At 40.1% G+C, this 23697-nt stretch overlaps 1 protein-coding gene and 1 long non-coding RNA gene across 2 annotated transcripts in view; one reads left to right on the top strand and one right to left on the bottom strand.

Moving 5' to 3' along the window:
- SORCS2 (sortilin related VPS10 domain containing receptor 2) overlaps positions 1 to 23697 on the top strand; it is a 528344-nt gene that overhangs the window by 132251 nt on the left and 372396 nt on the right. The gene's annotated exons all lie outside the window — the stretch shown is intronic.
- Positions 804 to 1729, bottom strand: LOC146438775 (uncharacterized). The gene is made up of 3 exons (XR_014852121.1): positions 1570 to 1729; positions 1335 to 1460; positions 804 to 1145 (listed from the first exon to the last, which is right to left on the bottom strand). It is a non-coding gene; the product is annotated as an uncharacterized LOC146438775 (long non-coding RNA).

The raw sequence follows: 23697 nt of genomic DNA, 5'->3' as shown, positions 1-23697 counted from the left end.
GTCAGAACTGGTCTGAAGTGTGCTGAGGACCTCTCTTGAGGTGAGTGGGCAGCCCACCCCACCAGGTTTCCCCAGGCTAGTGGGCCAGAAAGACAGGGGTCCTGCTTCAATACCTATAGGCACCTGGATACATGGCTAAAAGGAAAAAAATACCTCAGTAGACCTGGCAGGAAAGGCAAAAGCTGCAGACATTGGGGATGTAGTAGTTAAAACAGTTATTGAAGTGTAAACTGGTTGCTTGGTCCTTCTAGTAGGGCCTGCAGCCTCTTAATTTTAAACATATGGGGCACTCTTTTTAGTTCCCTCTCCTCTGAGAACAGACAGATAATGTGCCTCAGTCAGGTTCTTCTGCCCTGCCTTCCTCCCAGGTCAATATAGAACGTTTTTTCTTCTTTTCCAGCTACTGCTGGAATCTCTTTTATAAATAGTTCCCAAAATTTTCCTTCCCATCTGAAATTCTATTTGCTTTTGAGCAGCCTGCATTAAAGTAACAATCCCTGTGTACCAGATGCCTTCTTCAGTTTTTCACCCCCCCCAAAGAATTCCCACTCTTCCCTATTGTTGGGGATGTGAGGTTGTGCCTCTGTGACCTAGATCAAAGGGGACACAGTTGACAAGAGTTATGGTAGCTTCTTTTGCAGCAGATGAGAACATCCTACTTGCCTGCTGATCTACACATGGTTTCCTCTTTTGCCAGTCTTTTTAGTCACTTCAATGGGACAATGCCTCCTATAATATTCATACATTGATTTCAAAGGGTTTATTGGAATTCAAGAAGCAGCAGTTGCTGCTATGTATCAGCAGTAATTAACATTCTTTAACTCCTCATCCATAACAATACAACATCAAAGACCTTGAAGATAAAGGAGCAGTAGCATCTAATGGTGCAGAGACTGTTTTCACCAGTTCATACATCTGCATTTTTAAGTAAGCGTTTGAAAGCAAAACTAGAAGTTTTGTTATTTTTATTACTTACAGGAATCCAACTACTAGCCCATCACATGTGCAGAAGGTGTGTATATCTGCCCACTTGTGTAAGGAAGAGCAAAGGGATCATGGTTAGATTGCAAAAAGCTTCTTGAAGACTTAGGTGAGTTGAGGCTCTGGGTTTATTCTGCCAGTTCTTCAGATCTGATACCCCCCTGCTGTGAATAAAACATACTAGGGAGTTACTGTGCTTTCCTTCCTGCATACCTGTGGTATGGTTCGTCTCCTTCCTTTCAGAGAATCCAGAGATAGGTTTTGTTGTATGAACTCCTCCATGTTTTTAATCACTAAGAACAATGTAATTACCTTCCAAAGAACAGCAATAACACACAACTGGTAGTCATTACCTGAATAACCGGAGATACTGAGATCTGCACTGTATCTGTGTGGTGCTCTCCCCCAAAACACCCTCCATGTATGATGGAAATTCCCTGGATTGGGGTGACCTTACTGAGAATGCAGTCTGGCAAAACCTGCAAACACAAGCAAAATTATTAACTAGATCAGTAGACTGAACTGCTATTGAGCTACTCCAGGCTCAGCAGCATTAGTTTCCTTTGGTAGATATATTGATGAGCCAACACTAATTCCTCAGGCTGTTTATGCTTCATGTTGTCAGAAGACCATCTAATTCTTTTTCACTCCCTTCTGGTGGCTGAGAGAGTAGTTATGTGCACTTTTCTTTCCAAGTTAGTATTACAGTGAAAGACATGTATTCAGCTGGTTTCAGCTGCTCTCCTTGTGTTTCAATCTCCCCAGCTGTCCTTACTGATCACTTGCACTAGTTTCCCTTACTCAGCCTTTATCTTTGTCCACCTGGCATCAAAAATTGGTGGAAACAGCAGTCTCAGCTGGAACTTTTTAGCTTAAAAACACCCTTCCGGGTTTAATTGCAACAGTATCCTAAAGGACGTGACTTGATTAGGCTAAGTGGAGCTTGTGTGAACCACCAAAGAAAGCAATTGATCAGTCAGTAAGCAAGCTAAAAAGTTAGAGAATGAAAGGTGACTGTTTTGCACGGACATCTGGTGGGACCACCTTCAACATCACCCAAAATTAAGTTTGCTGTGTTAAAATGCTATGAAGTCTTATGATATTGTCATTAAGGGGTGAAGTTCAGTACAGCAGTATTAGAAATACTGTTTTCTCAGTATGTGTGTATATACAGTGAGCAGAGACTTCTTGTTTCATTGCAAGTAAATTTTTCTTCATTGCAAAGGCTGGTGCTCAATTATGAATATTCTTTAATTTCTGGATAAGTAAAGGAAAAAAAATTTCCATTCATAGTTCAGGAGTTTTACCTCATGCATAGACTTGCTTCAGGGCCTTGTATCAGACCACACTGTGGGTCTGCAACATCTCAGAATGCTCAGCATCTTGTGTAGGCTGCTGTCCTAATTGCTGCTGGTTACTCTTCTGCATCAGCCCCTTCTCAGTTCTCTGGCACAACTTGACTCTGCAGTTCAATCTGTGGTGTTCTTTGACTTCATGTTATTGTTGTATGTCAGCTGGTTGGGGACTTGCCTTGTAAATGATCTTTCTCATCTGATCCTCTTGATGCCAGTAACTAACCTGCATATGGACCTTTTCAATTTTTTTTTATCCACTTCCCTAGCAGTTGTTCCTTGAATTGCTACATCTGGTATGATGCAGTTGCCCTGAGGCTAAGAATTAGAGCTGATATCTTTAGGAAAACCCCAGATTCGGCATGTATTTCCTAGGTCTGCACACAGCATGGTCTGTAGGTTTGTGCAGTGTGTTTGCATTGCTTACCAGCGCGTTAGGAAACTCCCTTAGTAATTGTTTGCAAACTGAATTTCCACAGATGATGTCTTATGTTTTACATCTAGGCACAGAACTCTGGCTGGGATGCCCTTGCCAGGTCTGGCACAGCTGGCTTCACTTCACTGGAGCTGTCTCTTAAGACAACTGGCACAAGGAAAACTGCATGGAAGGATTTGCAGTGCATACAAATAGGCATTCAGAATTACTCCTCCTGTCTGTCTTCTGGCTTGCCATCCCTTTCAATGTTTGAGAAAGCTGGTCTTTAATGCCTTCTCTCCTGCCTGCAAGAGCTGTGAGCTTGCACAGCTATCTCTAAGACCCACTGAGAAACCACAAGCAAGGGGTTTTGGTATTGCTATTGAAAATTCTGATAGATACAATGCAGCTTTTTCTTCAGTATTTTCATATGCAGAAAGCAACAACTCCAAAATTCAAGTACAGAAATGCTTTCTTTGATCGACATGATCAGTAAGTTTACTCTCATATGAAAATGCTTTCACCATCTGCATCTGTTGGCAGCACTTCTGATTATTTTGAAAGATCAGAATTTTTGAACACAAAGATCTACAACTTCAGCAGACATAGTCAGGATGCACCTATTTTTCATCTACTGTAATAGATAACCCCTTGATAAAGCTTGTTATCCAGCTTTAATGCTGAGATGCAGATCTGGAAGGTTTTTTGGCTGGGTGGGTATGGTTTTCCTTGGCAAATGCAGCTGGCTTGCTGTTCCAGTTCACCCAGAAGTGACGCAGCAGATGATACTGGTTATCACAGCCAAGATGACAGGGAAAAGGAAAAGAATTTCAGAATGTAAAAGGAGTAAGAGCGAAAAAAATTAATTTTAATAAAATATTGCTGCTTTCTTAAAAATGTGATCTGTCTGTATTGCAAAGGTGAAAAGACAAAAGGCTAAATCATCCTGGGGCTCATGGCAGTACAATTCTGTGGCAGGATAACAGTATTTCCTCATTACATGAAGAAGTCACAACCCAGTTTCATCCTTATTTATACTATGTATAACCATGTGGAGTTGGAAGTGATGCACTTTAGATTCAGCAATGACTGAAATGAATAAGCCAGGAAAGGCAAGGACAGACCTCTGTGTGTTGGTGGTAACTGCATCATTAGCAGTAATCCCAATTGCCCAGGCCAGTTCTTGTGTCAGGCAGATGAGGTGCATAAAGCACTTTTGCAACAAGAGACACATCACCTTTTACAGTTCTAAAAACAAACTAATCATGGATGGAGTGTTGTAGAGTAAAATTGCACCAAATGCTTGTGGGCTGTACTGAACTCCAGAAGAAAATCAGAAGGCTTTCTGCACCTCAGCAAAGGGAAGGTAAGGGTTTGGAGAGAAGGCTGATGGAGGTAACAAAATCACTGCAATATTCTGTCAGGTGCCATTATAATGTGACTTAGTGCCAAGCCTGATTGAGCTTCCTGGCCCCATATCCCCAAGCAGAACTGTGGCTCCTGCTGCTTAAGGACCCAGCTTGTCAGCTCAGCCTGCCAGCTTCTCCTCACTGCAGCAGTGGGCAGAGGCTGGCAGACAGAGGCTTTCCACAAAGCAATTTAGCCTTGAAAAGCTTCATCCTGCCTACAGTAGTTCAGCTTTGGAGAGCAGAAGGTCTCATTGGTTCAGGATGCATTGCCAGTGCACATGGCCTTAGCTTCACTTTCCTGATTGTGGGAAAAGCATCCTGCATACCTCAGATATTCAGAGAAAATAAAAACCCAAATGTGAGCATGGTTTCAACAGTGTACATCTTGATGCAATTCCTCTTCTCCTAAGCTCTTTGTGGTGCTAGCACTGGGGGAAGTGTGGGCAGCAGGAATTAGCAGAGGCACAAACCACACCAATTGCATAGAAACTCTCTCTTGACTTAGTTTGCCAACATCTTCCCAAGGGGACCAGGCTCATATGTTGAGAAAAACACATTGTTTTCCATATCCAGTGATTTACTGTCTCTTGAAATGTTCTCCTTAAACAGATTTTTCATACAAGCAGAGGCCAGTGACTTGAAGCTATCACAAGGTATGGGAGCATGGGACAGGAGTCCAAAGAGCCTGCTTATTTGCAGACACAAAGAAGCTGTTCAGGGTGGTTCTTTTTTTTGGTTGGTCGCTTTTCTTTTTTTAACTCATCACATGCTATAGGTCCTAAATATATTTTTATTCCTTAGAACAATAGACTTAAACACATTTCTTAGTATTGCATTGCCTGGAGCTCTTAGATACTTTTACAGAGTAATTAGGCAGTTGAGACACTTTTAAAGCATGTGTAGAATTGAAAGGGATTTTTTGTTCTTTTTACTTGTAAGGCTTTATATATATATTTATATATATATGTGTGTGTATGTATGCACACACACAGAGGAAGGATCACTGAAAATTTCTCTCTGATTGCATTTTATCAATGTGGAACTGTAATATTTGCTAGAACTTAGGTGAAATGGGAAGCAGAGATGAGAGCTTTAAGGGGTTTTTTTGAAGTCTAAAGAGGATTGTTTTTCTTTTTTACTGGTTGGCTGAACAGTGTTTCCTGCAGATGCAATGCAGAGACGTCTTCCTACTGTTGATTTTATTTTAGACACTGAGTGCACCCAGCACCTACCCAGGGGATGGAGATCTCGACCCCTTTGAATGAGAAGTATTGAAATCATACAAACAGCTCATGCACGTTGATCATTCGAATCATCCCAAATGGCCTCAATCAAACCCTTTTCCCAGGAGAGACAGCTTTTCCTACTGGCTTTCAGTGCTTCTCATTTCAGCTGTGAAGCAAGATGCTCTGATGGGAATATCTTTAATGCAAGTTCCTCTCAAGTCCTTATCAACAGGAATCAAGGTTATTGGCATTCACTGCCTTTGAGATAGAAAACAAATCTCATGATCTAGAACTCAAAGAAAATATTTCTTGGTTTTCTCTTGAGAGCAATAATCCCTATTTTTAATTGGAAGGCAAAACATTAACAGGAGGATTTTATTAAGCCTCATATTCCGTGAAGTAAAAGAGCAATTTGCATAGCAGCAGCTTTGTATTCTACTGGTAGTGAAAGAAATGTTTGAAATGGGCATACAGGTTGAATAGCAATCCATTTCAAGTGCATTAAACATCTTTTATAAAAATGTTGCTGACATGCTGTGTTGTTCATTTTGTAGTTTGGTGGGATTTTTTGGTGTGTGTTTTTGGTTTTGGGGTTTTTTTGTGTGTGTGCGTGTGTTTGGGTTTTTGGGGTTTTTTGAAAAGGTTTTTTTTTGTTTGGTTTTTCTTTAATGCACCTATTCTCTGGGGAAAAAAAAGAAATATACCTGATATAGTATGTATTAGGGCTATTTATTCCTTGTTGCTGGCTTCTTCACATTTTTATTTAAAGCCATAGAGCTTTCATATTCTGAGTGTATCTGGAGAAATTGCCGTGCAGATTTTTTTTATTATACAGAGGATCCACACCTCTTGAGGATTTTCATGGGCAAAGTTCAGTTGCTGGAAATGAAGGACATTCATTTCAAGGAGAAACCAAAGTAGCTTTGTCATCTTACAGCAGAGGAGGATGTACTGTGGTTTGGGTTAGTCTCGATCTGCAGGTTGGAAGGGCTGATGTGAACTTCTCAGAGTCCATGCTGTCAGTGAGTATTCTGCTAAGGCTGGCTTTGTTTTCCCAATTCCCCTTCTAAATGCAGTTGTAGTGGATTCTTAACTTCAGAGCCTGCAGTCTTACTGCCAACTTGTTGCATGGGTGGTGAACTTCTAGCTGTGAAATTCTGAATGAAGGGTATTGCAGAGAAACAAAACCCTGAGGTAATTTCCCCTCCTTTTTCTTCTCCCCCTGAAAAAAAGGAATGAAAGTCTTATCTCATGTTTCTAATGAGTTTTTCAGATTCTGCATCTCCTGCTACACCTTGCAATACAAAGTAAGCATCTGGGACTGATTTTACTGTAATAGGACGTGTCTGTGTGTCCAGGGGAAAGGAGAATCTTGAATTTCCTCAAGTTCCTTAGCAGCTCTATTCAAGTAATTCTAGACCTAGCACGTCCCTTGTACATCTGATAGCTGAACCATGTATCAGAAAAACACAATTAAATGTAATAAAATGTAGATTTAAATCACAGTTTGGCCTGAATGCAACCCTGAAGTAAGCGTCTTATATTAATATTTACAATAGATATCAATCATTGCAATTAGTAATAAAACTAATGAGACGGAAGCAAAATAGTAACCTTATTAAAATTCTCATTTCAGTAATGTAATGTGACTCAGACATTTGAAGTGAAAATGGATGCACACTGATTAAATTTGAAAAATACTCTTCGAGTCTTTTTCTTAAAATAATTCTTATTGCTTGATTGGTCACGAAGGTTTACAGTTAGCTGTGGTGAAAATGCAGAGTTCTGTTAATGTAAATGGAAATCATCTCTGGAAATGTTCAAGGTCAGCCTGGATGGGGCTCTGGGCAACCTGGTATAGTGGAAGGGGAGTTGGGATGAGATGATCTTTAAGGTCCCTTCCAGCCCAAACCAGTCTGTGATTCTATGATCAGGAGAAAGAATAGCTGGAAGGTCTAGTGTTGTAGCAGGCTCCTGCTGGAAAAACTTTGATTATCATTTATCTCTGGGGTTATGTGTCTTGCAAGTTAAATACCATTTTGCATAACCTAAAGTTCTTAGGGATTAGGAATATTTATGGGAACCTTAAAGCATGTGATCATGCAATCAGATGTATTCATAACATCAGGTGTGGTAAATATGTAGTGATCAAAATACTGAGTTTTCAGTTACTTATTCTATTTTTATAATCCAAACAACTCTATAAAATTGAAGCACTTAATTTCTTATTGGTTTTGTGAATTTTCTGCTAGCTCAGACAGTAAAAGAACAAATCCTTCCCACCACATCTTAGCCAAGAAATGCATATTTTAAAATGGATTCTGAGTACTTTCTGCATCTTTCTGTGTTCTCCTGCCAGGAATCCTGGGTTCTGATACTGATTATTATCAAGTTGCAGTCATGTTAGTCATAATGATAATAAAAGATACTTGGTGCTCCAAGAAAATACCATAAGCAAGAGAGTTAATTATTTCAGTGCTGTTTTGGGCTTTGCAGGCTTAAAAATGTGACCTGTCTCATGGCTGCAATTTTTGCAAAAACACTTTTTCTCACAGATACTTTCCTAGTGTTTGATCTTAGAATCTCTCCATCTTCTTTTTTTCTCTTTGTTTCAGACTTTAATTGCTACAAAACCTAGCTTACACACGTCTTACCTAAATGCATCATGCAGAATCTTGGCTGTAGCTGAAATGTCTGTCCTGGTTTTGGGGGGTTTGTTTGTTTATTTTATTTTTAAACCTGTACTATAGTAATTAAAGCTTCCTTCTGTTTGTATTGTAAGGGTTGCATACAAAGAAATTAATCAGCTTCTGTCTGTCAGTTGTAAACCTATCTTTTCTCTTACTGAAAACATTTTCTGTAGCAGCAAATGCTGCAGTTGCCTGATCCTGTCAGATGTCTACATTCTTCTCCGTAAGCACGGAGAAGTACAGTTTGCAAAATTCTCAGTAAACTGTGATTTTGGAACCCCTTCCTTTTGCTCTTTACTATGAAGAATCTCCATGATTCCAATGATTTTGGTGACATTCTCCCTCCAGCTCCCCATTCTGCTGTTTAGAGTTTTAGAGAATTTTTTTTCTTCAATTTTGCTCTTTCCTTGGCTGGTCAAACCTCTGAGAAGGCCTGGTGAATGCTGCTTTTTCATGTCACATCTGGGCACAATATTTGATTCTGAGATTAGCCTTCTAGAAGGGTGTTCAGACCATTGGCATGCTGGAATAATTGCTTATGGAATGAGGAAGAAACTTGTTATCAGTCTTTGGGCACTCCTGTCCCATTTTGCCGATTGTATCCACAGATGTTTCTTATTCTCCATGTGGATATACAGGGGGTGACTTCCCTGGGCCCATGAATGCAATGAACAAGAGCTGCTTGGCCTTTGGTGCCTTTTTCATAGCCAGTATGGAAAGGTTGGCTTGGCATTTCAGCAGAAGTTGCTGTGTCTGAAGAAGGGCATTTTTTTGACTAAGCAAAGATGGAGTGATCCAAAGCTATTCCTGCATATGTAAAATGGATTTCCTTCTCATGCAGCCTCAGTTCATGGGCTAGGCACTCTGGCTCTAGGGTCCTCTAGTATTGTTAAATCTGCTGTATAGACACTTTATATGGGTTTTTCTAGACTTGTAACTTCTTTGGGGTGGGTATCTTTTGGGCCTGGTGTTTGTGCAGTGTCTAGCACTGTGGGTTTAACAAGAGGCCTATTGTGCAGTATCATCATGAAAGCTAATGGTCTAATAAAGCTCAGGGGACAGCTTAAATCAAGCCTGTACCAAGCTTTATAGGTCCACTGTATTCTCAGAAATCTTTGCCTTTAAATAGTTTCAGATAAATCAAAAGCAGAATATACAGAACACCTACAGAGGAGACACAGGGCTCTGTACTACTCGCCAGACTAACCATGCTGACTGTCTTCCCTGGCATTCCTGTTTATTCCTACATGCTTTTCGAATGCTTTCATCCTTTCCCATCAATTTGAAAATCAGTTATTTCCCTTTCTTTTGGCACAACACTGCTGAACTCCTAGCATGTTGGTAGAGGCTTGTCATTTTTTTCTTGGGTTCAGGGCCATTTTCCTTATCCTTGATGGGGCTTTGATTGCTAACTGGGAATTTGACTGTCAGGAGAAATTGTAATAGTTTTCTTGCCTCTTTTGCTGCTGATTAGGAAGAGAAGTTTCTGACACATTACCCAAGACTCATACCTGTATATACCTCTGTCACATAAAAAGGGGTGTTTTCCTTGATCCTTAGTATGGGGAGATTTCTTCAGCCCTTAGTGTTTGATTTGTCAGTGCCTCAGGAAAGCCAAGACCCTTGTGCCTGACCAGTCTGTTGGTGTCCAGTGCTGCTGGACCAGAGGGTGGTTTGACTGACTTAGTCAGGGACACTCCAACAGCATAAGGGAGACCCCTCACCTTCTTTGTTACTCACTGCTGTGACTACTAGTGCCCATGAAGGACTCACACCAAGAGCTGATGGAATATTTTATAAATATAAAATTCTGACAGGTTAAGTTTTGGGGATTGCTGGTGATAGGATGTGACTGCAAAAACATCTTCAAAGCAGTACACAGACACAAGCTCTAATCCCCAGGAAGAGTATTCAGCATGCACAGAGTTGGGTTCTTACCCAACAGATGTCCCTGTGGGGGAGAAGAGATTCAGCCCATCGACTGATCCCAGCTATTATGATGAAGCCTTCCCTGACTTTTCCCCATTCTTGACTTACTTTTTTACTATTTCTTTGTCTAGGTGGAGCTGGAGTGACTCTAGTCATACATACCTTTGCTACTGATAGGTTTAAACATCTCTCACTTTGCTCCTAAAATCAATACTCAATAAAGTACAGAGTGCATACTCTGAGGTGGTTTGTACCTTGGAGTAACTTAGGGATGGACATGGTTGTTAGTATTACAGATAGGTCTTAATGAACTGAGTTCATCTGAGGAGAGCAATTTCATCCCAGCTGGTGGGTCAGCAGCAGGACATCTTCCCCTATCTCCCTGGCTGACAGGGGCTATGTGGTTTATCAGCTGCAAAGTACCATCGAGTTCCCCTCCCTGCAAGGATTTCAACAGAGCCTGGCAGTGCTGCTTCTGCTCTGCTCCACCCTCTGCTCATCCCCCTTAGCAGGTGCTATGGTTGCAGGTTCTGTGCATGGGGAAACATCATGGCAGAGGTTTTGAGCTGCCAACTACAATCCATCCAGCGAGCAGTTTATCCTATAATTTCCATAGTGTTGCAACTTTTGTTAGGATGTGGCTGTAACTTCTCAGTTTCCTCTAATTTTACCCCAAGCCATCTTTCCACAAGCTCACACTAGAGTTCCATATAAATTTGGTCTTATTACTGCAAGCTTTTGTTTCTCGATAGCTCCTGCAAGTCATTCCCTCCTGGGAGGTATTTTGTCACTTTAAATTTTATTTACATCTGGATATTGTGCCTGCAGACTTACCAAAGTAAGATGCTGACTGATTAGAAGTAGTCTTTTTGTATTCCAGTTAAAGAATTCACCATCTGTGATCTGTAATCAGACTTCTTACTAATTAGATGTAACAAAGCTACATAATGCCAAGTTTGAGGAAAAATTTATTAGAAATACAATGTAACATATGACTGATTTTTTTTAAAGTGCTTAACTGTAAATAAAATGTTCATCTAATGTCCCAAACATCCATAGCTTCCCACTCCTGTAGGCTTAAAAATTCCTTTCAGCTATTCATGATACTGTGTTGGTTGCTATAGTGATACCAATTTCCTGTCTCAAATTATTGTACTTCAGAGGTACATGAGGCCTTTTAATCTTCTTTCCCCATTCCCCACATTTCACTCTTTGATTTTACAGATGCTCTTACTCAAGGACTGGAATTCTTATACTGTTGGTCTACTTCTTCCACTATCTGATGGAAACCAGAATAAATATATGCCTTTCCCCATAGGACTAATGAAGATTCCTGCTGCCTTATTGGTAACTCTCACTGAACATTGCTCTATACCAAAGCCTTATAAAATTTATATTTAGTTTTGTTATGGATCACTAAGCTAGAGAAGCACAGGCTGCTCACCTTGACCAAATCGAGAAGAGCTGCACCCAACCAAGTGAAATTTAAACAGTTAAGAAAAGCAGCTTGTCAGCCATGATGCAACTGAAAACCAGTATGAGAAGTACAGTTGGGCTAAGCCTCCATAATGTGACTTAACGGGGACTGAATCCTGACAGAGATAGTTTGCTGTTCCTCTGACAAATATAGTAGAAATCATAAAACAGTATTAGCTGATCAATGTTGCCTTTGTTTCTCTACATATGACAAAGGTTTAAGCTTTTTCTGTGGGGTTGTCTCTTTGCTGCTCTGTATTGTTTCCCCTTCTCACTGTACATCCCTGTGAGGGTTGCTCTGATCAGGGATGGGTGTGCATTTGGCCTGTTAGTCTACTGATGCAACATTCTTGTTGATTATGTGGCCTTAGTCCCTCTGAATTGTGTTCTTCCCACAGTATGCCTTGGCCTCTGTAACCTCAATCATCAGCACATGCAGAATTTGGTACATTTTGTGAGATGTGTAGCCCCAAGTTGCCTCAGTTCAAAGGTCTGTGTTGCTAAATTCCCTTCTGTTCAGGAATCCCTTGTACAGATGAATGATGCTGGTTTTGATATAGATCACATCCTGAAAAATCTGTGGACCAGGTAGACTGCTTGGGTTTCTAAGCAGCAGGGGGAAAGAAAAGGTTACTGAATAGATTCCATGTGGGATTACTGGATATCCAAATGGTCAAGAACTGTGTGGGGAAGGTGTGCATAGAAAACATTCAGGAAAGGCGGGAAAAGGACCCGTGTGGCTGGGAAGGAAGTGATGTGTTTGTATTTTAGGCGATAAGACATGCTAAAACTGAAGGAGAAGTAGGAAATGAAGAAGATGGATGTGTGTGGATCCTAGGATGCATTCCGATCCCACAGAATTATATATGCATTAAGCAGGTTGGCAATGGTGATTGTATAACTGAGAAGGAATATATAATATGCTTTATGAATGTCTTTCTCATTTATATATATGCTATTCTACCCCAATTTCTTTCTAATTTAGGCTCTCCTGATTTTTGTCCCTTGAGTGGCTCTCTAGTGGGGGGGATTTATGCTGTTTGTTCAGCAACATTCCTACTTTTCTGAATTCTGTCCCATGTGCATTTAACATAATCTTCGTTTGCATTTCCACTTGCCTGCTTGTTTAGCTTTTTCTCCCAGGCCATTAGTTCAGTTCTATTTTCTTGCAGGGAAAAAAATTTTCTTTCTGTGGTAGAAGTAATTAAGTCTCCTATGCTAAAATCATCTTCTCCAGAATACTCCAGATTTATTATCATTCCCTTGAAATCTATACATAATGTTTTGGATTGGTGATAGAAAAAAACTCAGCTTCTCCTGCTCCTTTTCCCTTATGATGGAAGTTTCTGTGGCTGAGCTGGCTGGCAGCAGGGGAGTCCCAAAGCAGTACCTGCACCACACCATTAACAGCTATTTGCTGTGGCTCCAGAAGCTTAGCCCGTGGTGGTGTCTTCTTTTTATTTGTGCTTCAGTTCTCGCTTGGCAGCTGCTCACATCACTCTCTGTTTTCAGCTGCCCGTGTGTGGGCATAAAACCCATACAAGGATCACTGTACTGTGGTTGTAAGAGCAGAAAATAGATGTATTTTCATGTCTCAAAAGATCTTTAGATCTTTTCAAAGAGAAGTGAACTGTGATTGTGCAGGGTGAAAAGGGTCTTGTTCTTTTTAACTTCTATATGATGACACAAGGGACAACTGCATTTCTTTCTTCTTTTTCTGTTCTTTTTATTGATGCTGGGAATTCAAGGCTTGTTTGGCTCAGGGGAATCCACAGGATTTATCTTTTCTTTCTTTCTTTTGTACTTATTTGACTTTTTGCCAGCGATTGGTTGAAAAGTACTTCTATTAGCTTTTTTAACATTAATTGAATGATGGTGTTATCTCTCCACCTCAGCTGCCAATGTATGCTGTAACCACATCTCCAAAACCCAAAGAATATTGTAAAACAAGGTAGAAAGAGCAGGTGAACCAGGGTCTGAAAATCTGTAAACTTCTAATTTTTTTCTTACTTTTTAAGTTTGATCTGTGAATGGCAAAACTGGATTAAAAATTATGTAGAATGAGTATTTCTCTAATTGCAGGAAGGGTATCGAGTCAGGTCCAAAGTCCAAGTAACAGTTCAGGACCATCAGGGAATGGGATGGGGAATGGGCAGACCTATGAGGTAGCTCAGAGCAGGACTCTGTGCCAGAGCTGAGAAAAAGCTGGCAGGCTCTGCACAAGGGAGTGCAGGGGTTGGGGTCCAAGGTGAGGCTGACCAGGGCAGATAAAGCCAACTGGTGCCCTCAGGACTCTGACAGATTTAACTTGCTGAAAGCATTTACTGGAAGAATTTTATGGCCAAAGTCACTGTGAAAAATTTAAAGTACCTGGTAGAGCTGAAAGGTGGATGATGCTGAGTGTGTTGAGTGAGCATGAGAATCTCATGATGAGTGAGTGCTGGCTTTCAAATGGAGCAATTATGAGCAAACATGGAGGAGGTATCATTGCAACACCAGGCTGGATGAAGTCCCCAGGCACCTGTGATTCCAGTCCATGCTCTTTTGTAACCAGACCTCTTGTACAGTAGAGGAGGAGAGAAGAGAACAATTATATTTCTTAAAACAGAAGAAAGAGATTATAATTATAACTGATTTACTCTAAAAATAATCAATGGACTTAGACAGCACTTGCTACAGAAGCCTATTTTTCCAAAATCTTTTTGTGCTTTTGGTCTGTGAAAGGATCTGCAGGGGAAACTCAGGTCACATTCATACCAAAATACCTGGTTTCAGACAAAAATCAAGTACTTAAAATAATAAATAATTTAAATTGTGGCAGTATCATTTCAATAAAAGATACAGAGGCAAAAAGAGATGACAATGGAGAACAAAGGTCAAAAATCAGACTCTTAATATTATTTGACTAATATCTGGTATCCCAAGGCATTTGCCTTTTAAGTAGAAGACTCTTGTGGTAGGGGTATTTTCTATACAATGCACTTGGCCTTCTGCCAACAGATGAGTGCTCCAGATTGATACTAATGAAAGAAATATTAATGCACCGTAGCATGTCAGTTATCTTGAAAAGGTCTCCAGCAACCATTTATCACTTAAATTTCACATCTTATAGCTGGAGACCAAATTGTGTTACATGTTAGAATAGTTCTGCCAAATTTGATCCATCATTAACTTTCATTTGTTGATAATTTGAACATGAGTTTTTATTTAAGTTATGCATCTTTGTCAACTTGGTGGAAACATTCAGAGTTACCATGTTGTCATAGATGAGTGATGCTGTTTCCCAGCTGAGATTTGACCATATTCTGAAAGAACTTTAAGGGTATAACCCCCTGGCAAAAATCCTGAGGTCAGGGACTTTTTGCTCTATTTGAGGGGGAGGGGGTAGGGAGGGAAGGAAAAAGAAAGGCAAGAGAAAAGGAGAAAAAATAGTTTTATGACTTAAATTGGATTCTCAGTTGCTGAATCATGCCCTGAAACTTATGGTTTTGGGTTTTGTTTTTTTTTTTTTTTTTTAACCTTATCAGAATGGTGGGTTTCATTGCTAGAGTTAGCAGGCTTCCAAGCAAAATAGAACAGTTATAAAGCACTGTATTAATTTGAAAACAAACCAGTGGGAGATCGCAAGTCAGGATTAAAATTTAATAGGAAAATTAAAAATGAGGCAATAATACAAGGAAAAGCACTGACAGAGCCAGATACAACCTGACACCCTGTTAGGGTGGTAGCAGCAGTCCAAGTGAAGTAGTTCAGTTGAAGCAGTGATCCTGTAGAAAGTTTGGTCTCTACCTGAAGGTCCAGTAGTAGCTCTTGTCCTCTAGGAACACAGAGACAGAGCTGACTTGGGCAGTTCCCAGGCCAGGTTATATCCAGGTGGGAATGCTTGGCTCCTCCCTCCTGGGTGGAGCATCTCACAATAGGATGAGATAATTCCATGAGTCATGCAGTTGGTTCTTGATAGCTTATTAACAGTTATCAGGGGTGAGTCACAGCAGGAGATAATAGCTAATGCTGCACAGCTGGTGGTAATAGAATACTAAATACATCTATATTGAAACCTAGGACTAACAGAAAGGTAACACCAGAATAAACAGTATTTATCTAGGTGGGTTTCAGTGGATTGGGTGATGCATCTCAGGTGGAGGAAAGCAAATGAACCCATTGCAGATGTGATGCAGTCACAAGTTTAAGTAATAAGGAATATAAACGTCAATAGTCTCTGACTTAAGATGAAAGCAATAACCCTGAGGGTCAACACAGAAGCATGTCTCCTTGTTACGTTGGGGAAAATCCTTTGGCTGGAGGAGAATGTTGGATCTGTGCAGTATGAGATGGCTACTCTTACCTTCTAGTATGGAATAGCATGTGGTAGGCTGTGGACATTTGTATTTTTCTGTGTAATATTTCTGTGTAATATAGAGCACTGCAAAGGCTCATCAATGTCTTTTGTCTGTACAAGGCGTACTTCATCTGCTTTCCTTTTAAAAAGCAAACACTGAGCATGTTAGATTTGTGCTATTTTATTAAAGCTCTCAAATTCTTGATGGCATGCAGAATTCTGGTCAGAGAAATCTTGGAGAAGGTTACATAGCAGTTTTTAATCTCTGTTTAGTATACTTCTGTAATGTGGTTGGATGCTGTTTTCAGGAATGTGGCCCCTGTTGGATAAACAGAATGGAAATCACATGAAAAATGCTTAAGCAGCCAGTAAATAATTTAGCAAGTTGAGGTGACCCCATCAGATTATATAAATTAAAATCAGCAAGAAAGGGATCACAGAGGGTTAAATACAGACTAACTGTACGCTGCACCTTGGACATGGAAGCAAAGCCTTGGCACTGGGAATAAACATGTTTGGTTTTTATTTTGTGGATTTGCTATGTATGATCAGTATTGTTGCCTGTGTCTAAATGGGTAATGGAAATGAATTCTTCATGCAAAGCTCAGGATTTCTGCATGTGTTGTATTTGTGTTAGATCTAATTCTCTCTTCTGAGAATCTGCAGCAGTGTAAAGGCCCCAGGTGGCCTTTCTCATCACTTGGTATAGTGATTAGATCCCAGCATTGTAAGTCAAGAGATCATGGTTGTAGTCATTTCTCTGTTATCCAGGGTATTGGGAGTTGGTGTAGGCCTTGGATAATATGTGTCATCCAGAATATGCTTGGAGTGCAGTTTAAAGACCCTTGAATCACTGTTCTGAGCCCCCAGGATTTTGGAAAGGCTAATTAGCTCAAGTTGTGAACATGAAATACCTCTGCTCTGCTTCTAGACAAAACCTAGGCAAGAAGCTGCAAAAATGAGTTGTTGCTGCTCCTGAGCTTATAAACCATAGTGTGTGCTGTGTAGAGCTGCATCCAAAACCAGGACAGTTAATTGGCAGCTTCAATAATCTGGCCATGGCTGGGCACAAGTGACAAGAGTTGCCAGCATTTTGCACCTTTATCATGTTGGCCTGACTTTACAGTGACCAGCAGCTGGTTGTCACTGTATGGATTGTTCTGACCCTCTGCAGGAGCCTTTGTGTGTAGTGTTGGGTTTTGCTTCAGTGTGTAAAGTCCTGGTGTCTGTTAAAAGCCATTGTGCTGGGTAGAGAGTGAAGTCACATTTCTCAGGCACCAGACTGAATAAAAACTTGACTGTTTGTGTGGGCTTTATGGTGATGTCTCTTTAGGGAATTGTGGTACTTCATGGGGGAATTCTTTTCAGCTTCCCTCAGCTTCTAAAGCAGAGGGCAGTGTTGTTAGGGCAGGCTGGGTTCAGAGAGAGCACTGCTGAGATGTAGGCTTAGTTGTGGTGCTGTCACAAATGTCAGGTTCCCTACATTACCTGGTTTTAACATCACTGAAACTTAATACATCTGTTTGTAATTCTATGTTTCTTTAAAAGCACCATGATTCCTTAGTGGTACATGAAGAAAATCACACAAATTTGCTTGTTTTGTGGTGAGTTGAATAGTGTTCTGGCAGTGAGCAACTTCTTTATCTAACAGTAAGTCAAAGATATCTGATACATGTCTTAGTATAAGAAAAGCTTTCAAATTAACTTAATAGTTTGTTATTTTCTGGTTTGAGTCTACAATATTTTAGAGCTTGTCTTATGATCTTTGTATGTATTTTATATATATTTTGTACATCTTTTTGGATCTCTTGATATTTTCAGTTTAGTACTTCTTACTGTTAGTGTCTCATCTACTTTATTTCAACTACCTAATAGCATTTAGAGTTGTGCTTCTTGTTTAGATTTGTTAGGGGGAAAAACCTAAATGTGGGCTGTCAGAAGGATAGCAATACACCAACCCTGGTAAAAACATTTCTCCCCTCTCTTTGAAAGAATTCAAAAGAAAAATATATGCATCAGACTGTGTGTGTTAGAGGTCTTGGCAATAGTGTATATTGTATAAAGGATGGAGATGCTCCTTTAGTTCATGTATTTCTTTGAAACAGGGATGATTTGAGCCTGGCAGTCACAAGAAAGATCTTGAGGATTTTTTTCTAGTGATGACACATATATTTAATTTAAAGTAAGTAGGGGAAATTTTGGTGAAGCTTATTTACTTCCTAGCAAAAAAAACCTGTGTGGTCCTAATGTGAAAAACTCTGTTGTAGCAGTAAGATTGTCTTTATGTTAACAAGCTACTTAGCTCATCACTGCATTAAGTGATGTGACTCAGTCACCTTTCAGTCTTGCTGTCCCATGGAAATCAGGTGGACACAGAAAGTTGTTGGATGACAAGTCATGGTCAGTCACCTTAGCAGTGAGACCTAGGGGAATTGTTGTGGAATTGATTTTACTCAAAATACTCTGTAAAAAGGAATAACTTAAATTTCAGTTGTTATAAACTTTCTGCTTGTTGCTAGTGTAAACAAATTTTTGCAAGGAAATTGGTCCTCAGGGAAAGCAAGAGTGACAACAATCATTGTTAAACCAAAGTTTTGCTTCCTGTATCCCCTGTGGACTTTCTCTCCTGTTACACACATTCAAGGTTCACGTAAGTTTGTTATTCACTCAGAGTGTTGCCATTCCTGCCTAGGAGGCTTTTAGAAAAAAGAAATTTAAATGTTGGAGATCTTTGTTATCAGCTTATAATACCATTAAATTGGATTCAGTAATGAGGTCCCAGGCTGACAGTTTTCCACTGAATGGCAAATAACCTGGATGGCTTCTGAAATCCATCTGCATTTTGTAGCACTGTGTGATCCAGTGTGTGATCCAGACTGGTCTGGTCAGAATTACACCAGTACACCTCTGCTCAGCTGAGGATGGCTGGGGAACAAATTCACCCACATCTGGGGCTCTGCAGTGTGGATCAGTTGTTGTGAGGCTGTTTCTCTGTCCCCATGTCCACTTGAGGTAAGAAAAATCTGACTGCTGGAGCTGCAAAGCAGTGAATGAGCTCTGACAGCCTTTGGATCCTCGTGACCGAGGTTGTCTTGGTGCACAGCTGTGGGGGAAGGTTTTCCCGTGGGCTCTGGGCATGGCTGTGTGTGCTCTCTTCCCTTTGCTCCCTGGGCTGTGTGATCCCACAGGCAGGAAGGTGCTGACCGTCATGCCATTCCTCTGTCCTCTCCAGGAGATTCCTGCTTCTCCCGGGCTGGTGTGGATCAGAAACACGAGTCCAGCTCCATGATAATCCCAGAGCCGGCGCTCCTTTATCATCCAGCAGACCAAGTGTGATCTGGAGCACTGCTGTCAAATTAGCCAGGCAGCACAGCGTGAAATCCGCGCTGGCTCTGTGCCTGATGCTGGAAGACAGATGTTACCTGATCCACAGGGGTGATTGGAGTGGTGCAGGCGGATAATACCTGAGCCAACATAAAGCTTGACAATAGCAAATTAACTTTTCAGCATTTGCGTGTCAGATTTGAACTGTCAGGCTGAGTTAATACTGAAGCAGTGCTTTGGTGGTTTTTTAGGAGCCCGAGGGGTAGCTCTGCAGTAATGTCAAACAACAGCCTAACTCCGATTCAACAGCTATTTATGTAAAGCTGCTGGTGAAATGTTGAAAGAAAATGAGTGGTTATATGTCCTCAACTTTTTTGGAAAATTTACCTCTCGTAACGGAGGTTTGAATGCAGTGAGCACCGTAGCTCTTCCTAACCAGCAATCAGATTCTGCTTATCTGAAATTTAGATGTAAAATAAGCAGTCTGAGCCTGGCTACCCATGTGCTGCCTGTATGCAATGGCACTAAATGAAACAAACTGCAGAGGAAGCACAACTACACATAGTGCTGAATAGTTCTTTTTTTCTTAGTCATAAGTTTTTAAGGAAATTTTACTATTTTGGATTCTTCCTATTTTTTTTTCTACAGCAGGAGAAGGGATTACAGTAAAATGAGTTTTCCTTTACATTATCAGCAATGTGATTTGCTGTTTTAAAGGCAATGGTTGTAGTCTAGCAATGTGTTAGATATATAGGTTTTTACATGTTTCTGTGAAAGAAAGGAATGCTTTCAAAGAAGTCTTTCTGCCAAAAAAAAAAATCAGAAGTGCATAATATACTGATTTATGAGGAAAATACAGTTATAAATCCATGCAACTTATTTGTGCAATTTTAAGAGCTCTTTAATGGTTTACAGCTAGCTAATACTCTCACTTTGAAATCCTGATCAGCTGCAGTGAAGCTTTATCTCAACAGATGATAATTTGCAGTCTGAAGAAGTTGCTGAGAAGTCTTCTCTCTGAGATTGATGTTCATAGCAGGATCTCACCAGTGCAGATAATTTGTGTAAATTTGAAGACTTATTCTTTGCAAAATTAGTTCGTTTTCCAGGCTGAAACTACACCAATTATCAGAGCATTGTCTTGAAGAATAAATTGGTCTTAAAGAATGAGTGGAGGAAAGCTTCCTCTTCATGGTGCTTTGTACTATTGCAAAGTTATCTTAAGGGGAGAATTTTTGCTTTAACATATCTGGCTTTAACCTATTGGGAACAGATTATTGTTAACTTTTTTCCCAGTGTGACTTACAGTACCTTGCAGTTACCAGATGTTACAACAGTAGAATAAATAATATTATTGAGATTTTTAAAAAAATATAATCTGTAGGTATCCTGAATGACTTTTTAAAGGTTTTATTTTCAAGCCACCAAAAACTTTCTGTTTAAAGTGAAACGATTTGGTTCAGAAAAGGAAATGCATCTCTAAGAAGGTATAGTGATTTTTGTATTTTCATGTTGGATCTAATGGGACTTATTCTCATACATCAGAATGGACTGTGTAAGTGATCACATTCATGTAGCAGGAGATACTCACATAACACTGACTGAATTTGTAGAGAATGAAAGAAATGAGAATCGGACCAGGCAATTTTGGTTTTGTGGGAAGAATTTTATTCTAACTGCAAGTCTTATCTTTCACACTGAGACATTCTTAAAAGCAGAAATTCATTGGTCATGAACATACAGTCATCCCTGTAGCATGAGAATTAGATGCTGAAATGAAGTGTTTGGTTTTGTTGTTGCTTTTTTATTTAATTTTTTTTTAAATAAAAGCCTGTGATACCATTGATAATTACAGGAACAATATCACAGCTTATCCAATTACATGTTTGTAGTATAAATATATTTGAAATATCAGGGACTTCCGAGGTGCTACAGGTACATAGGAAATCATCATAAAAATTCTTGTGTGTTGTACAAAACAAATCTTAGTCCAGCATCAACAGAATGGCACTATTCTTCATCACAATAAAATTCAGTCATACTAAAAAAATCAACTCTTACAGGAGAAATATCAGAATTAAAAAATAAACTAATAAAACCCCCACTTCTCGCCATGCATTTTTTCTTTAATTCTAAATTGCAGCTGATCAATGACATTCTCTAGCCCATTGTATGAATGGAATAAAAATTGGTTTGGAACAAATTGCTGCTTTCTAGGTCAGCTATGCAGTTGTCCTTTAGAAAATGAGCGTTAGGAGTTGAGGCTTTAATTGATGAATACTTGGTATGTGCCTGGCTGCATTGCTGAATCATGGTTTCTGTGCTGGAAGTACAGGCTTGGCTCCTCCCAGTTGACTCCCTTTGGGCTGTCTCAGGGTGGTGGCTGGCAGGGATTCAGATTCTGGGCACCCTGCACACTTGGAGCTTTTTTAGTTGAGGGAACGTCCTGTGCAGTAGGGAGCTATGTGAACTTGTCCCTTCTGTGGGACAACTAATACATTAAACTCCTCTTGGTAAATAGAAGTCTGTGTTTCTGTGCTTCCTAAGGTCATGATTTCTGTCCCTTTTGAGCACTCTGCACAGGGTGGTGGGGAAGGGTCATTTGAAGTTTATGATGAGTATTTGAGAAAGTCACCATTCAGGCTTGGAAAATGTTGCTCACACAACTGAACAAGTCCATTCTTGTTGCAGTGAGCTGTGGCCACTTGCTGCAGCTGCATTGCTTTTAATTTTTTTTCCTTAAGCTATGGGTCCTTTTGCTCTGGAAGGTTCTGAGTTCTTTTCTGTGTGTTTGTGTGCAGTTTAACAATAAAAAATACTTTTGCAGTGGATTTAAAAAATTTTTTAAAACTTTTTTTTTTTAGCAGTGTTGATTAAGACAGCAATTCATGACAATTTGGACATTAGCCTCCATTGTGGTTTTCACAATAAACCATTATTTTCTTTCTTCTTCATAGTGGGCTACTAGCCCAGAATCCTTCCCCTTCTGCTACAGTTACAGGATGGATTTAACAGAAATCTCTGGGCTCAGAAAACCAAAAGTGACTCATTTCCCCTTGCTCATCTGCTCGTGTACATCTTATTAGAAAGAAGTTTGTGTAATCATTTTGTTACGAATGTCAGGTAGATATTCAGTCTTGTCCTTGCAGTCTGTTAAATTTTTCACTGAAACAAATGGGTTCAAAAGAGTTAATGTTATCTTGGAGCCAAGTGAGGGCTCAGGGCAGATCCTGCTCACTCACAGCAGCCCCACTGCCCGTTCTGGCTGCTGCACCTCATTGCAGGAGGAGATGTGAAAGACATGCTTTGCAGCTAGAGCCCTGGTCGCTCTGGGAAACCAGGCACCCTGGCTAAAAATAGGCTCCTCTAAGTTAGCAGCTTTGCTCGTGAATGCACAGCCTTGAGAAGCTGATTTGGGTAATAAGTGATTTCCATGGATGGGAACCAGACTAGCTGGGAAGAGACAGGCAGGAGAAAGAGTTGACAAAATATAGTAGTTTTAATCCTAGCTTTTGCTATCTACAGAGTGCTTTATGTTTCTTCCTTTAATTTTGCTGACCACTGTGTATTTCCCTAAGACCTCAGTCAATGTCAGAGTTTCATCCCACTAAATGCTTTACTCATATGAGAGTATAATGCTTTACTCATATGGAGACCACAAAGGTTTACCAAATCAAGGACTGTGTGAGGAAAACAAAGAATTATTGTATCTGTTCTCTGGTCATGGGGAGTTAAAGTGAAGGAGACTTCATTGAGGCTGAAAATTCGCCATCAGAGGAACTTGACCTGAATTATCTGTGTTCAGGATGTGAGCCTCCAGACCAGTTTCCCTCTTCTCCTTATTCCTGTTTGGCTTGGCTTCACCCCTCCCTCTGCCAAACTCTCTGTAACCCCACTTTTTTTCAGCTGCCCAGAGTGATTCCTCTGCTGCAGGGCGAAGCTGTATGCTTCAGTGTTTCATTTGCTGGTGTAACTGGCTCATTTTATCAGCTAGGGAGCATTTTCAGCTAGATAGCTTGTAGTACAAGGAGGAAAATAAAAAAGGGGGTTGGGAAATGCAATTGATAAAGTCTTAAGTGGTCACAATTTAAATCTTAAATTGCCAATTGCATGACTGGCTAGAAAAAGGAAATGTGAGCAGAAGACGAAGGCAGCAAACATGATGATTAAGTGGATCTTACTCAGAGTAAATTATAGCATTCCCAAATGAAAGTCTTCTCCTTTACAGAGAAATCATTAAATGTTAAACTCACACTATTATTTGCGTTTCATTGGGTAGACTTGCATGTGCAGAAATATCCATTTTAATTAGTGTTGAAAAGAAGTCTCGTGTACAGAGCACTGCCTGGTAGGTATTTTTATACTCTCTCTCAGTGAACTCATTTTATATGATGATGATTTCTTCTAATTTTTAATTAACATGTCTAAGTTAGAGTTGGGGAAAATGATCAGTGTTTCATTAACTGCCTCACACTTGGAGATCTATGCAAACCTAATTGATGTGGTTGCTACAGGGTACTTTGTCAAACTGAGCCATCCTGCCACTACCTTTCTCC

The sequence above is a fragment of the Lichenostomus cassidix genome, chromosome 4 (assembly GCF_008360975.1).
Source record: "Lichenostomus cassidix isolate B80296 chromosome 4, HeHo_3.0, whole genome shotgun sequence".
In the NCBI taxonomy this organism is placed as follows: domain Eukaryota; kingdom Metazoa; phylum Chordata; class Aves; order Passeriformes; family Meliphagidae; genus Lichenostomus; species Lichenostomus cassidix.
This window is presented reverse-complemented; position numbering and strand designations above follow the sequence as displayed.